The sequence below is a fragment of the Ursus americanus genome, chromosome 34, assembly GCF_024610735.1.
Source record: "Ursus americanus isolate L20-20 chromosome 34, mUrsAme1.1.p, whole genome shotgun sequence".
In the NCBI taxonomy this organism is placed as follows: domain Eukaryota; kingdom Metazoa; phylum Chordata; class Mammalia; order Carnivora; family Ursidae; genus Ursus; species Ursus americanus.
In genome coordinates this window covers 9,028,435-9,040,585 of record NC_142160.1, presented here as the reverse complement: position 1 = coordinate 9,040,585, position 12,151 = coordinate 9,028,435, and the positions used below count along the sequence as shown (strand labels likewise).

Here is a 12,151-nt window from a genome sequence, read left to right as displayed (position 1 = left end):
TGATATGGACCCAGTAGCGGTCATGGACACTGTTTTCTCCTATATGGTGGGCCCCTAATCCTGGTTGGGAAGTTGCAGTACTGTTCTGGCTAAACTTTTCTCTCTTATGCGAGGACAGCCCAGTGCTCATTTATGAGCATCAGTGGAGAACCTCAGCAAACTCCATCATTCTGATTTGTTTGTTTGTTTTCTTCTCTAGTCAGCATTACTGGGAAGGTCACTCTGTTAGTCACAGTGGAGATTTGTAGTCCTTGGCTGGGAAAAGGCTTATTGGTGAAGTCTGATACTGAAAAGTAATCTTCTTCAGGAAATGAGTACCAAAGAGTTGTTATTCTGTGTAGTAACAAGGAAGCAGTAAGGATCCCTAGAGAGAAGGTCATTTGGCAACTGATGGACAACAGTCATTATCATCTGAGTGCTCAAATAAAAATACCTTCCAACCCGGGAGAGTGGCTTTCTGTGTTTTAAATATAGATTCTTATTTTACAAATGGGACTGTTTCCAGGTGACCTCCTGACCTTCCGGGGTAGAGTTAACAATGAAGGCAGTCCTGTGGTGGGGGGAAATGAAATGAGAACTGTGGAAAATGCAGAATGTATCTTCTGGTGTTGTGTGTTTGAAACAAAGAATCTTCAGGTATAGGAACAAAAATATACAGTGGCAAATGTATGGTATCCAACTAATATTTGGTGGCAAGTTGTCGTCAGTGTCATTAGTTTCGTCCAGAAGGTTCAACAGGACTCATAATGAAGTTGGTCCCTTTGGAAGATTGTGTGTGTGTGTGTGTGTGTGTGTGTGTGTGTGTGTGTGGTGTGTGCGCGCGCCCCAGATGTATAGGCCAGTCTTACGATACTAAAAACTCCATTTGATTATTTACTTTAAAAAAATCTATGAATTTCTTGGAGAAATCACTTTGCCATACTGCATCCCATTTATGTAAGTTGATTGATTTGGCTTTGGAACTAAATTCAAGAAAGCAGCTGGTGAGACTGACCTCACCAGGATGGCAGGTTCCTTGGCCATTCTTCAGAACACATTAAAAAAAAGAGAGGGTGATTTTTGCCATTTGGCCTGAAAGTGTGACTACTGTTTTATGTGGCTTCCAGGAGAAGAGAGGATAGAGAACTGGCCCACATTAATTCCACATACGAATTTCGGTTTGATGTGCCTAAAGGATTTGAAAATTCTATATTTATTGTTATAATCCCATTTTTTAAAAATTGCACCAAAAATATCCTTTCCTTTAGCTGTCATGTTTATTGTGTTTTCACTTTAACATACTGTCTTAAAAGAAGATTCCCCTCACCCTGATTTCTTCCTTTTTCCTTATTTCTACCTCGGATTTTTTCTTTGGGGGAAAGTTTGAGGTTTAAATAAATCATTTTTTAAAAGTAGTCATTTATTTTTTTTAATAATATTTTTTATTATGTTAGTCACCATACAGTACATCCCTAGTTTTTGATGTAAAGTTCCATGATTCATTACTTGTGTATAACACCCAGTGCACCATGCAATACTTGCCCTCCTTAAAAGTAGTTATTTAAACCAAAAATCCTTTTCAGATGAAGAGGGTCCTTCTAGGGTTATTAAACATTAAAAATCATTAAAATGTGTATTGATTCATTGATCCTTTTGACTCCATATGTGTCCAGTGATGACTCTGCCCCAGGCACGGTTTTGGGTCATGGGTGACAAGCTAAGGGAAGAAAAGTGCTAGAAACATAGTAGGAATTTAAAAAATTGTTGAACTGCCCTGTACATCAGCTTCTGGCCTTTTTGAGTGACTGGAACTACTCCTGGAGGTGATAGGGAGGGAAATAAATACTATTGATGAACTCTTACATTTTGCTATGTGTTTAGTTTAATTAGGATCTTGCTTCAGAGATGTATTTTAAGTGTCTAAATGGAAATATCTGAACCAAAACCTCTTGAGTCATCTGAAAGAATGCACTTTCTTAAACTCTTGGTGAGCCAGTTCCCTAAAAATAATTTCCCTGTCTAAACATGCCGGCTAATTAAAAATGGTATGTAGGCATAAAAACTATTAGTTTTGGTTGTAAGCAACAGAAACCAATGCCAGATAGCTGAGTGAGGAGGCTGAGGGGGCTTTATTTCAAGGAAATAGGAGTTTTCTCAGGAAATCCAAGGACAAGAATGCAGCTGAGGCTTAGGAATAAACTAAATGAAGGGCTCGCTGTCAAGATCCTTTCTCCATATGTCACCCTGAGCTTGTCTGTGTTGACTTGGTTCTTTCCCTTTGCAGACTGACTCTCCCAGCTTCGCCAGTTTGGCTGGTGGAAACCACGACCCCTGGCAAGCCTCCTATTTTGTTTGATACAGACCCTCAAGCAGAACAGATGGGGACTGTCACTCAAGGTAAGAATTCCCAATCCTCTGACCCAGATTGGGTGACAGGATTCTCTGGGACCAGTCACCTGAGCCTGGGTGGTACGGTCACAGGGTAAGAACTGGATGACCAGGAGCTCAAACCCAGAGGTGGTTTAAGGGTGGACAAAGCAGATCTTAGGGGGTGGTGACCAGGAGGTCTTTGGGAGAACTGCAAATTTAACAAAGTAACTGTCCACAAAAGTTAAAGCTACTTTGTCTGCATTTATTGCATTTACGTTTAAAAAAATTGTGTGAGGAAATCTGGCAGTGAACCGAAATTGGCAAACATGGTTTCCAGGCCACATCTGGCCCGTGGCCTGTTTTTGTAATTGCCTGTGAACAACATTGAAAAAGTATTGTTAAAAAAGAAGAATATGCAGCAGAAATCCTGACCCCTGTTCTGGGTAACGTGGTGAGTGAGCATGTAGCCTCTGTGTCTGGTCTGCTAGGTACTTACCCTGGCTGAGCAGTTTCAGGGTGAGACCTGAGGCCAGTTACAAAGCTCCCTGTACCTCTCTGCCACCATTTGAAAACTAAATACCTATCTTATAGCGTTATGCAGAGTAAATGAGTAAATATTTACAAGTCCTTTAGAATAGTGCCTGATCTATTATAAGAATGTTAGAGTTATGTCAAATTACTTACAATTTTAGACGTTTACATTTATAACTGAATATATGAATATATAGTATGTATCAATAAATATGTATTAATATATATATTTAATATATATGAATGTTTTCTTTTTGTGCCTGTAGTTGTCCACAAAATGTGCTTTTGGATGATACCATTTAAAGGAAAGCTATAAGGTGATGATTTGGGAAGGAAAGAGTTATTTCTTTATAAAGGAAATTTTCAGCACACACACACACACACACACACACACACACACACACACACACACACACACAAGACTCTTAAAGACTCTTTAAGCAGGACATAACTGTATTTGGATGTGGTCAGACATAAAACCAGTACCTCATACTAAGCCAAATGATATGAATTTAACATTGTCCTAAATGTTATTCCCTCCTTTAAAAGCAAAATTTGCTTTCTAAAACTAGATGGGAACATACATAGGGTAGCAATAGTGATGTTTCAAAATTGGATTTGAAACATAGATGTTTTGATGCCCCATAGATGCCATTTTGAATGCTCATAGTTCTTATTCAGTGGACTAGTACAAATGAATGTCTAAGTATGCACTAAAATCTACATGAATACAATTATACTCCTCTACGTGATTATGTTTCGTACAGAAACCATCCCAGTTTTAATCTCTCCAGTCTCTTGTTCTCTTTTCCCTCTCATGTTTACGTAAGCTTCTACACACGCCATACACAAAGTCTTCGAGAGCATGTGAAGAGAAAAATATATAGGCTCAATCTGTATTTATCTGTAACCATATTTTACATCAAATACTGTCTACAAAAAAAATCACCCTTGTAATATTTTTATCGGAAATAAAATCTAGGGTTGAAAAGGTATATCTTACTGACTTTATGGTACTTCATTTAACACCTACAGTATAAAGTCCCATTTGGAAAAGATCTTTCTGAAAGAGGGGTTATCTCATCAATCAAGTGCTTCCTGTGTATGTATTGTAAATAATAAATGTATGCCACATGTGTGGCTGGAGGAACAGGGAAAAAAACTCTATTGGCATGCTGAGGAAATAGAGCTAAAATAACTTCTCCTACCAACCCAGTTCATTCCATTCAGCAAAAATTGGGCAAGCCAAATTCATCAATATTGATTTGAGGTTTCATCAGCAGGGACTTTTTGAGCAAGACTCTTTTAGTTACATTTTCCATTTGACATTTCTCATTAGACTCAAAGTGCTCGCTGTGTAGAAGTCTTTTCATGTAATTCAAAACTGAGCTCATCAAGCAACCTTTCCAACAGAAAGAAACAGTAGACCCATTTGCTTCTTGAAGAAGTAAATTTATACACACACAGAATTTTGTTTTGTTGTTGTTGTTGTGTTTTTTTTTTTTTTTTTTAAGAGAGCGCATGCACTGGGGATAAGGGGCAGAGGGGGAGAGAGAGAATCTTAAGCAGACTCCAAGCTCAGTGTAGAGCCTGACGCAGGGCTCTGCCTCATGACCCTGAGATCATGACCTGAGCTGGAATCGAGAGTCACTTAACTGACTGAGCCCCCCAGGTCCCCTGTAAATTTCTATATTTAGACAGTCATCATATATCAACCCAGAGTCCTTGCTTCTTCCTTATTCTTTTTTTTTTTTTTTTTGAACTTAAGATTTTTGTTTGTTTTTGTTTTTCATCAGTCACAGAGAAAGGTAATGTTTCCCTGTCAGAGCAGTATGGAAGTACCATGAAGCACTGATTGTGAGAAATGCCTCTGCTGTCTGTTTAAGAGAGTATAAAGCCCTCGGTAGGCTTTTGGAGTAAACCTTATTCTGTTCTCTTGACTCCAGAAATAAGATCTGTTTGTGACTCTAGGTGACTCTTGTTTTTCTGGAGCTCTCCATGTCCATAGGATGAGGAATAAATCACAAAGTGGCTCTTACATGTTGAGATGAATTTGAAGTGTCAGGTTGTATGTTATGCTCATCTTCCTGTTTTATGCCCTTCTGACTCCTACCTTTTCTTCCAAGCCATCCCCATAGTTGTTGTGTTATATTCATAATAAGTATTAGAAGAGAAGCAATGGTAAACCGGGAAATCTAACTCCTTAAAGAGAGGGAGTATTTTAAAAACTTACTTTAATGCCAAAGACAACTTCTCTGTTTACGCCCCCCCCCCCCCCCCCCGTTAATAGGCCTGTGTACGCTGATCCTGCCTCTTGGTGATCTAGGGGTAGGCATATGATCCAAACTAGGCCAACGAGGTTCTTGGTTCTGGAAATCTGAAACACAGACTGGAATGGGCAGGAGGCCAGGACTCCTTGGAGCCATGCTAGGAGTAAATTAACTCATTAGAGAGAACTTCTGTGTACTTATTGAGACTCTGGGGATGTATTGGTGTCTATCTTTCTCAAGGCTTAACTGTTCAACGGTTTCTTTGGTTTCAATAAGTGACCACTCTTTTGCTTAAATTACTCAGAAGTGATTTCTGTTGCTTGAAACCAAAACAGATATACTTACCTTTTAGCAACTGGTTGTACATACAAGATAACCAATTTACGATTTATTTTAATGTGTGTGTGTTGGGAATGGGAAGAATGGAATAATTAGGTAAATATTGAAGACCTGAAAATGATTGTATGGTTAAAGTTGTAATCGCTTTCTTGGAACTGGATCTGTTATGGCTGCCGAGCTCTACAAATCAAAATGAAAATATTTTTCAGGTATAATTTGCTGAAATTTATGATGACTTTCCTGTGAACTAGATGGAGTTCAGCTTTTAGTTCCTTAGCATTTCTGGATCATTCTGAATCAGTAATCCCCAGCCCTCCAATTGGGGTGGCTCTTGGTGCTGTATGTAAGTTAACCCAGGCTCAGAATCCTGTATAAGCAAGTATAGGGGTGTGAGAGAAGGATATAAATTAGGGTAGACCTCATGCAGCCGTCAGTGAAACCTAGTGTTTTTTTGTTAAGGAGTTTATTTTGCACATGCAGTTGTTAGTTGTTCATTTCCTTCCCTTCCGTTGTACTAATTTATGAGATGTGATTATATGAAATACTCTTATGGTAAGATCTCTAGTTTATTCAGCTGTGTCCCTAGTGCCAAGTGATTCTTGGCACACGGGGTTTTTTTACAATGAATGTTTGTTGAGTAAATGAGTGTGTATATGTGTGCGTGTGTGTGTATGTCTGTGTTTATATATATATATATATATATATATATAAAAAAATATGTGTATATATGTGTATGTGTGTGTATACATATATAAAACAAATCATCTCACCTCAGTTGATATATTACTTGAGGTCCTAAAAGTTTTATGAAAACAGAATTTTTCTTAATTGAATCAAATTTTAAGTATGTTAACATCAAGTGTTATCTCATGTTATTTCAGAGAGTTTCGTTATGATTCCTTTTATGACGGAAATAATCGTCTCCAGTGAATACTTTCGGTAGTTTGGGTTGTCATGTCACAGCTTTGTTTACATCAGAGTACAGGAGTAAATACTTCTTATTAAACACCATAACTTACCTGAAGGTGATTTAGCTGCCTAGGCTCAGGTTTGCACTTACCAAGATTTAAAAGCAGCGGGTGGGGGAGGTAAAGGAGAGACCCATCTGAGAGGGGAGGGGCCTACGGGGGATTTATTGATCAATTAGCAATCTACCTCACAAGCCAGATTGTAGGGGCCCCAGAATTTCTTTCATTTCTCATCTTAATATATTTGTAGACATGCAGAGCATGTGTTATCATAAAAAAAGTGTTAAGACTTAAAGCAAAATGGAAAGAATTTTAACATTAGATAGTGGGTATTTTGACATGTAAAATCTAACTGCCACACTTCATTATATTTATCAGATTTGACTATTTGTGTTTTACATAAGTTGGGTTCCTATTTATTTTATTTTCTTCCAGAATAAAAATGAATGTCCTAATTGTGAAACCTGGATTTCTTTTTGAATCCCTCATAAAAATGAAGGTAGTAGTCACATGTATTCTACTTCAAAAAATATGTTTAAAATCATGGCAGCCTCCTTAATAAGAAGAGGCTAATTGAACCCAGTGGTTTATAAGTACCACTGTGTAGATATTTTGAGAGGCGATTTTAATTATCACAATATCCATTGAGATTAAAAATGGGAAATTCTTTTTAGGGAAATGGAAATGTGACCTATTTCCAGAAAAACTTCAGAATGTACAGTTTTCCTGCCTCCTGTAGGAGCATGAGCTTTTGGAATCCTTTTAGAGGGAGCTCATTTATTCCTTTTAAACATTTTTTTTTTAAAGCTTTTGATTTCATGCCCAAAGCCGATTAATGACCTCTGTGAAAGGATGAGGCACCCTGAGTGATGGGGCCACACGGACTGTGACCTAGAGATTGCTTTAATGACACATTGAGACTCATTTTAGAGACGGACCTTGTCGCTTTTGAAGGATGGGGGGTAGAAGGTTCCTTTGTGCCTGGGCTGAGTTTGGATAATCTTTCATATTCCTGCACTGAAAATTAAATTAAGATAAAAGAGCAACCTTTGCAAAGATCATTTTTATCATGTGCAAATTTAGTGAGTGTCTTGGTTTCCTGGGGCTGCTGTAACAAAGTGGCCCAAACTGGGTGGCTTACAGTGGCAGAAATTTAGGCGGGAAGTCCGAAGTAGAGGCGGGAAGTCCGAAGTCAAGGTGAGGGTGCAGTTTGTTCCTCCTGAGGGCTCTGAGGGAGAGTCTTTTCCGTGCCTCTCTCCTAGCTTCTGGTTGTTGCTGGCAGTCCTTGGTGGGTTTCGGTGTGCCTCTGCGGAACTCCAAGCTCTCTGTCATCATTCTCCCTGTGTCTTCCTACTGTCTTTTAAGGACATTGGCCATTCTGCCTTAAGGGCCCACCCTACTCCAGTGTGACGTCATCTTACCTAAGTACCCTGTTTCCAAAAAAGATCACGACGTAATGTTCTGGGGCTTAGGACTTCAGCTGATCTTTTGAAAGGACAAAACTCAACGCACAGCACTAATTATTTGTAATAATTTCTTAAAGAAATGACGTATTTATGTTTTATCTATTACGGGAGTAGAATTGCTTGAGGCCCTGGAGTCCTGGGGTGCGGGGTGAGTATCTCGTCTCTGGCCCACTTTAGGGGTTTTCCACAGAAAGAATGGAGGTTCTTAACATACGTGTACGTACCTCCTTTAAGTGAAGTTGGCCTCACCATGGACTTCCTGGAATCCTAAACACGGATACTGCACAGGGCATTAGAGGACATCTAGTCCTGTGCTTTTCAAAGCAGTGAGTCCCTTATCAAGCTTTTGGGGCACTTCATTGTTAAACAGAGGAAGGCTGAGCTGCTTTCCTGGATGCAGGGGTGAAGATGGTAGAGCCCAGTATGAATCTGTTCCCTCAGCTTATAACTGGCACCTCTGCAGGCCTTGCATCCGAATCAGCTGAAAATTGTTTTAGTAGTTGAGGTTGCTGGGTCCTCTGTCCTCCTCGACCCACGAAATCAATTTCATAAGCAGAGAATTGTGAGTACGGGCTGTGCGCACACATCCCAGGTGATTCCTGATGCTCACCAAGGCCTAACGACCTTTTTCCTAAAAACTTCACAGAGCACAGTTACAACTCCCTCTGTGATCCCCTTGGAGATGGAGGCACTGAGAAACAGACGGAGCAGCCGAAGGTTGAGGGCAGACAAGGTGGCTTGGCCCACACGCACCCCACGCCCCTCGCCTCCAGCCCCTTTGCAGGTTCTATACAAGAGGCAGCTCTTTATTTTGTGGTGGAGTAGGGGAGAAACTGCACCTCTGAACCCTTCCAAACATTTCCCACACATTACTTACCAACAAAAGGTATTTATTTCTTGATTTTTGAGGGTGAAAAATAAATCTGTTACTCGTGTTTTCACCTAATAGAATGCTGTATTCTCCAGGGTCAGCATTTAGGCATCTTGTAAAAATCGATCTCCAAAAGCTAATGGTTACGTTGGGGAGGTGAGGATTTTGGTTCTCAGCCTTTTCTTTTAACTAATGGCTTAATAACAGGACTGAAATCATTTGGGACCTAAAGGAATTTCCAATGATGAAGGAGCATCTTAATAAGAAATGAGTGGGATAGTGCTGCAACCCTGAAATCTTGGCACTTTCAGCCTTGTAAACCTGCCTGAGTTCATGAAAGCAGCCTTTGTAACTCGTTTGGCACCATGTGCGAGAGAGAGCCCAGATTTCTCATGAACCGAAGTGACCGCGGTGATAAGTCTGATCGTGTGAGGTGACACACACCAGGCCTTGGAACCGCCTGGAAATGGAGGTCCCTTTAAGCATTTAGGATCGAACCTTGGGCAGGCAAAGTCAAAGGAACTTCTTTATCCCCCCCCCGCCTTTTGGTTGGTCGTTCGAGGTGTGCAGTGCAAATTGGAAGTGAATGAGAGAAGGAGGCTGTGTCCACTAAGTATGGTGTAACGTGAGTTTGTAGCAGAAGGTAAAATAGGACAGTTCTATCAAACCTCATGACCTTCAACAGTTGGAATCCTCTTGGAGTCCTACTGGGTTGTGTGGGTACTGTTTTAGGGCTAGTCAGTGAATGTCTCCATGCACATTTGTTCTTCTGCAAGTATGTGGGTTGAAAGCTCTTTTTTGCATTTCTTGCTTTTGAGGCATGACCCAGTGGTCTCACAGAATAGGGGCCAATTTGAAGATTCAACACTGTGCTGGGTTGTGGTAGCTACTCACATGTCTGTCTCTAAAGAAGCGGTTGCTATCATAGGGTCTGCACAAGAGCTAGAGGGAAAGGTTTTCTTTTTGTTGTCCCGCCTGATGCAAAGAAAGCTCACTTTCCTGATAACAGTGCCACCCGGTACCGTCTCAGAAATGGATGCTCCACTTGATGACCCATTTGTGACAAAGGGAACAGAGCTGCCACGTGTCCTGGGATGCTCATGTCAGCCCGGCGAGTTCTCATGGGAGGACTTCTCATGGAAAGCAGACTTCTCATGGGAAGCAACGCCGGCTGCGTGATTTATGGAGTTCCTTATTCAAAGAGCAGGAAACAGTTGTCACTAAAGGAATGAAAATATAAAGCTTTTCCTTTTCTTCCCTGGTTTTTCTCTCGACGAGTCATGCTCTGATTTGCTATAGCCCATCATTTTAAGTAAAGAAAAAATAAAATTTTACATTATTTGCATGAATTTGACCATTTCTATTGTGCCTGTCGGTTTTAATTGTAAATTTATGAGCATTTAACTCCAATATGGAGTCACTGAAATTACACAACTCACATGTGGTAGCTCATGTATGCATCTGTTTTCATCTTTGCCCGAATAGTGGAATTGGTGCACGGTACTAACACATTTGTTATTATTTCACTTTTTGATTCACCTGCATTGTACTAACATTTTCCACCTGCACTTACTGGAGAGTAAGGAAGAATTGAAAGGAAAAAGAGCTGTGGGCTGTTATACCTTTCACTTTCTGGGCCATCATTTTCAGCATAAGTGGTTTGGTGAATACAGAGGAGTAACCTGGGTATGGAGATACCAACAGCCTTCCTTGGGAGGTCTGATTTCCTGGAGTACCTTTGCATTCTTTCTGTATGTGCAGCACATTCTGAGTAGAAGAGAAAGCATGGCCTCTCTGAGGTGTCAGTGCCCCTGCTTTATCAAATTGTGGACTCAACACACTTATATGAAACTCGCTTTGAGCATCACTGAACTGCTGTGCATTACAAGTCTGCTAGAATCCCGCGCTCCTAGAGCTTGCCCGTGTTGCGTGTGAACAGGGAAGCATGCATCATGCCCACACCTCCTCTGCTCACGTACCTGCCCCGTTGTCCCGTGAGAGCTCACTTACAAAACCAGTTCAGAGATAAAACTGTGAAGAATTTCAAGATGGTGACAGTAGAACTTTAAGCTAAAGGTGGGGTCCTTCCGAGAGCAAGGATTTCTGTGACTGCACAGGTCACACATCCATGAAGTTGGCTGTGAGGGGAAATGAACCTCAGGGAGTGTTTGGTAAGCATGAAACAAAGACCATAATTTTAGGAGACCTGAAGTGACCACTGTGGAGAATTAAGACCAGGACATGTCCTAGCGCAGGTGACGTTCAGGTCTCAGCTCCAATGTCTCCACCTCAGGGGGGTTTTCTGTGGCCATTCAGTCTAAAGCAACCCTCCAACATCCTTCTTCGTACGACAGTGGTTCTTCTACTTCACCTATCCCTAGAGCATCTGATTGGAAAGGCTTGAGGGAAGCCTGAGAGGTTGCTTTTCTAAAGAGTGCCCAGCTGATGCTGACACTGCTGACTCACAGACCACACTGTGAGGAGAACTGCTCTGTTTCATTACTCTGCTTTATTTTTCCTTGAGTATATATCTGGAAATGGTCTTTGTATTTATTTACTTGTTTATTGTCTGTTTCCATCACATGAAATTAAGTTCAATGAGAGCAGAAATTTAGTCTGTTATGTTCACTACTGTACCCTCAGAGCTTGGAATATGCCTAACCTGTAATAGGTACTCAGTAATATTTATTGAATTAAGACATGAGTATGTGACCAGGGAGTTTAGTGGGTGAGAGGTTATTAGATGGTGGTGATTGGGGTAGGGTTGGGCCAAAGAAATACTTGTCCCTATGCCCAGATAGGAGGTATTGCTAGTCACATTTGCTTCTAGGCAAATAAAATGCAAAGTTGCAAATCTAGGGGTAGGGAGCAGTAATCCTGAAATATAATGTTAGGGAACCAACTGGATAATTTAAATGGTGGGGATAAAAGGGACTCTATAATTTCCTTTCAGTCTTGGGTATTTGGCCACGGCTATAACAGAATGATATGCAAGAGTCCCTTTTGTCCATGGGTGGATTCTAGAGTCTCCGGAGCTCTGCATGAGATGGATCCCTGCATGGCTTTCGGTTTACCAGAAACAAATATTCAGGCTAGACCACATATTATAACCTCCCCAGTGCTACTACCTATGTGTTTATGAACTGAGATGAGCAAGGTGATTTTCTATGATAATTCCTTGAAGAATGACCAGGGCTTTATCTGACGTCCTTTCTGGAGGCTGGCATACTCGGACTCTGCAGCCCCAGGAAAAGCTGGAGACTTCCAGGGTTGGTGAGCTCGTGACACCCTGTGCTTAAACATAGAATCCTTGAGCCACTGAGCTGTGTCAGCCCTTCATCTCTTAGCAGTCGTCCA

General features: G+C 40.8%; 1 long non-coding RNA gene across 1 annotated transcript in view; it reads left to right on the top strand.

The window, feature by feature from the left end:
* The first annotated feature begins 2,266 nt into the window (after positions 1 to 2,266).
* The window catches only part of LOC148107169 (uncharacterized), a 362,214-nt gene continuing 352,329 nt past the window's right edge, over positions 2,267 to 12,151 (top strand). The window contains exon 1 of the long non-coding RNA XR_015722973.1: positions 2,267 to 2,376. This is a non-coding gene — a long non-coding RNA (uncharacterized LOC148107169). The remainder of the gene's footprint in view (positions 2,377 to 12,151) is intronic.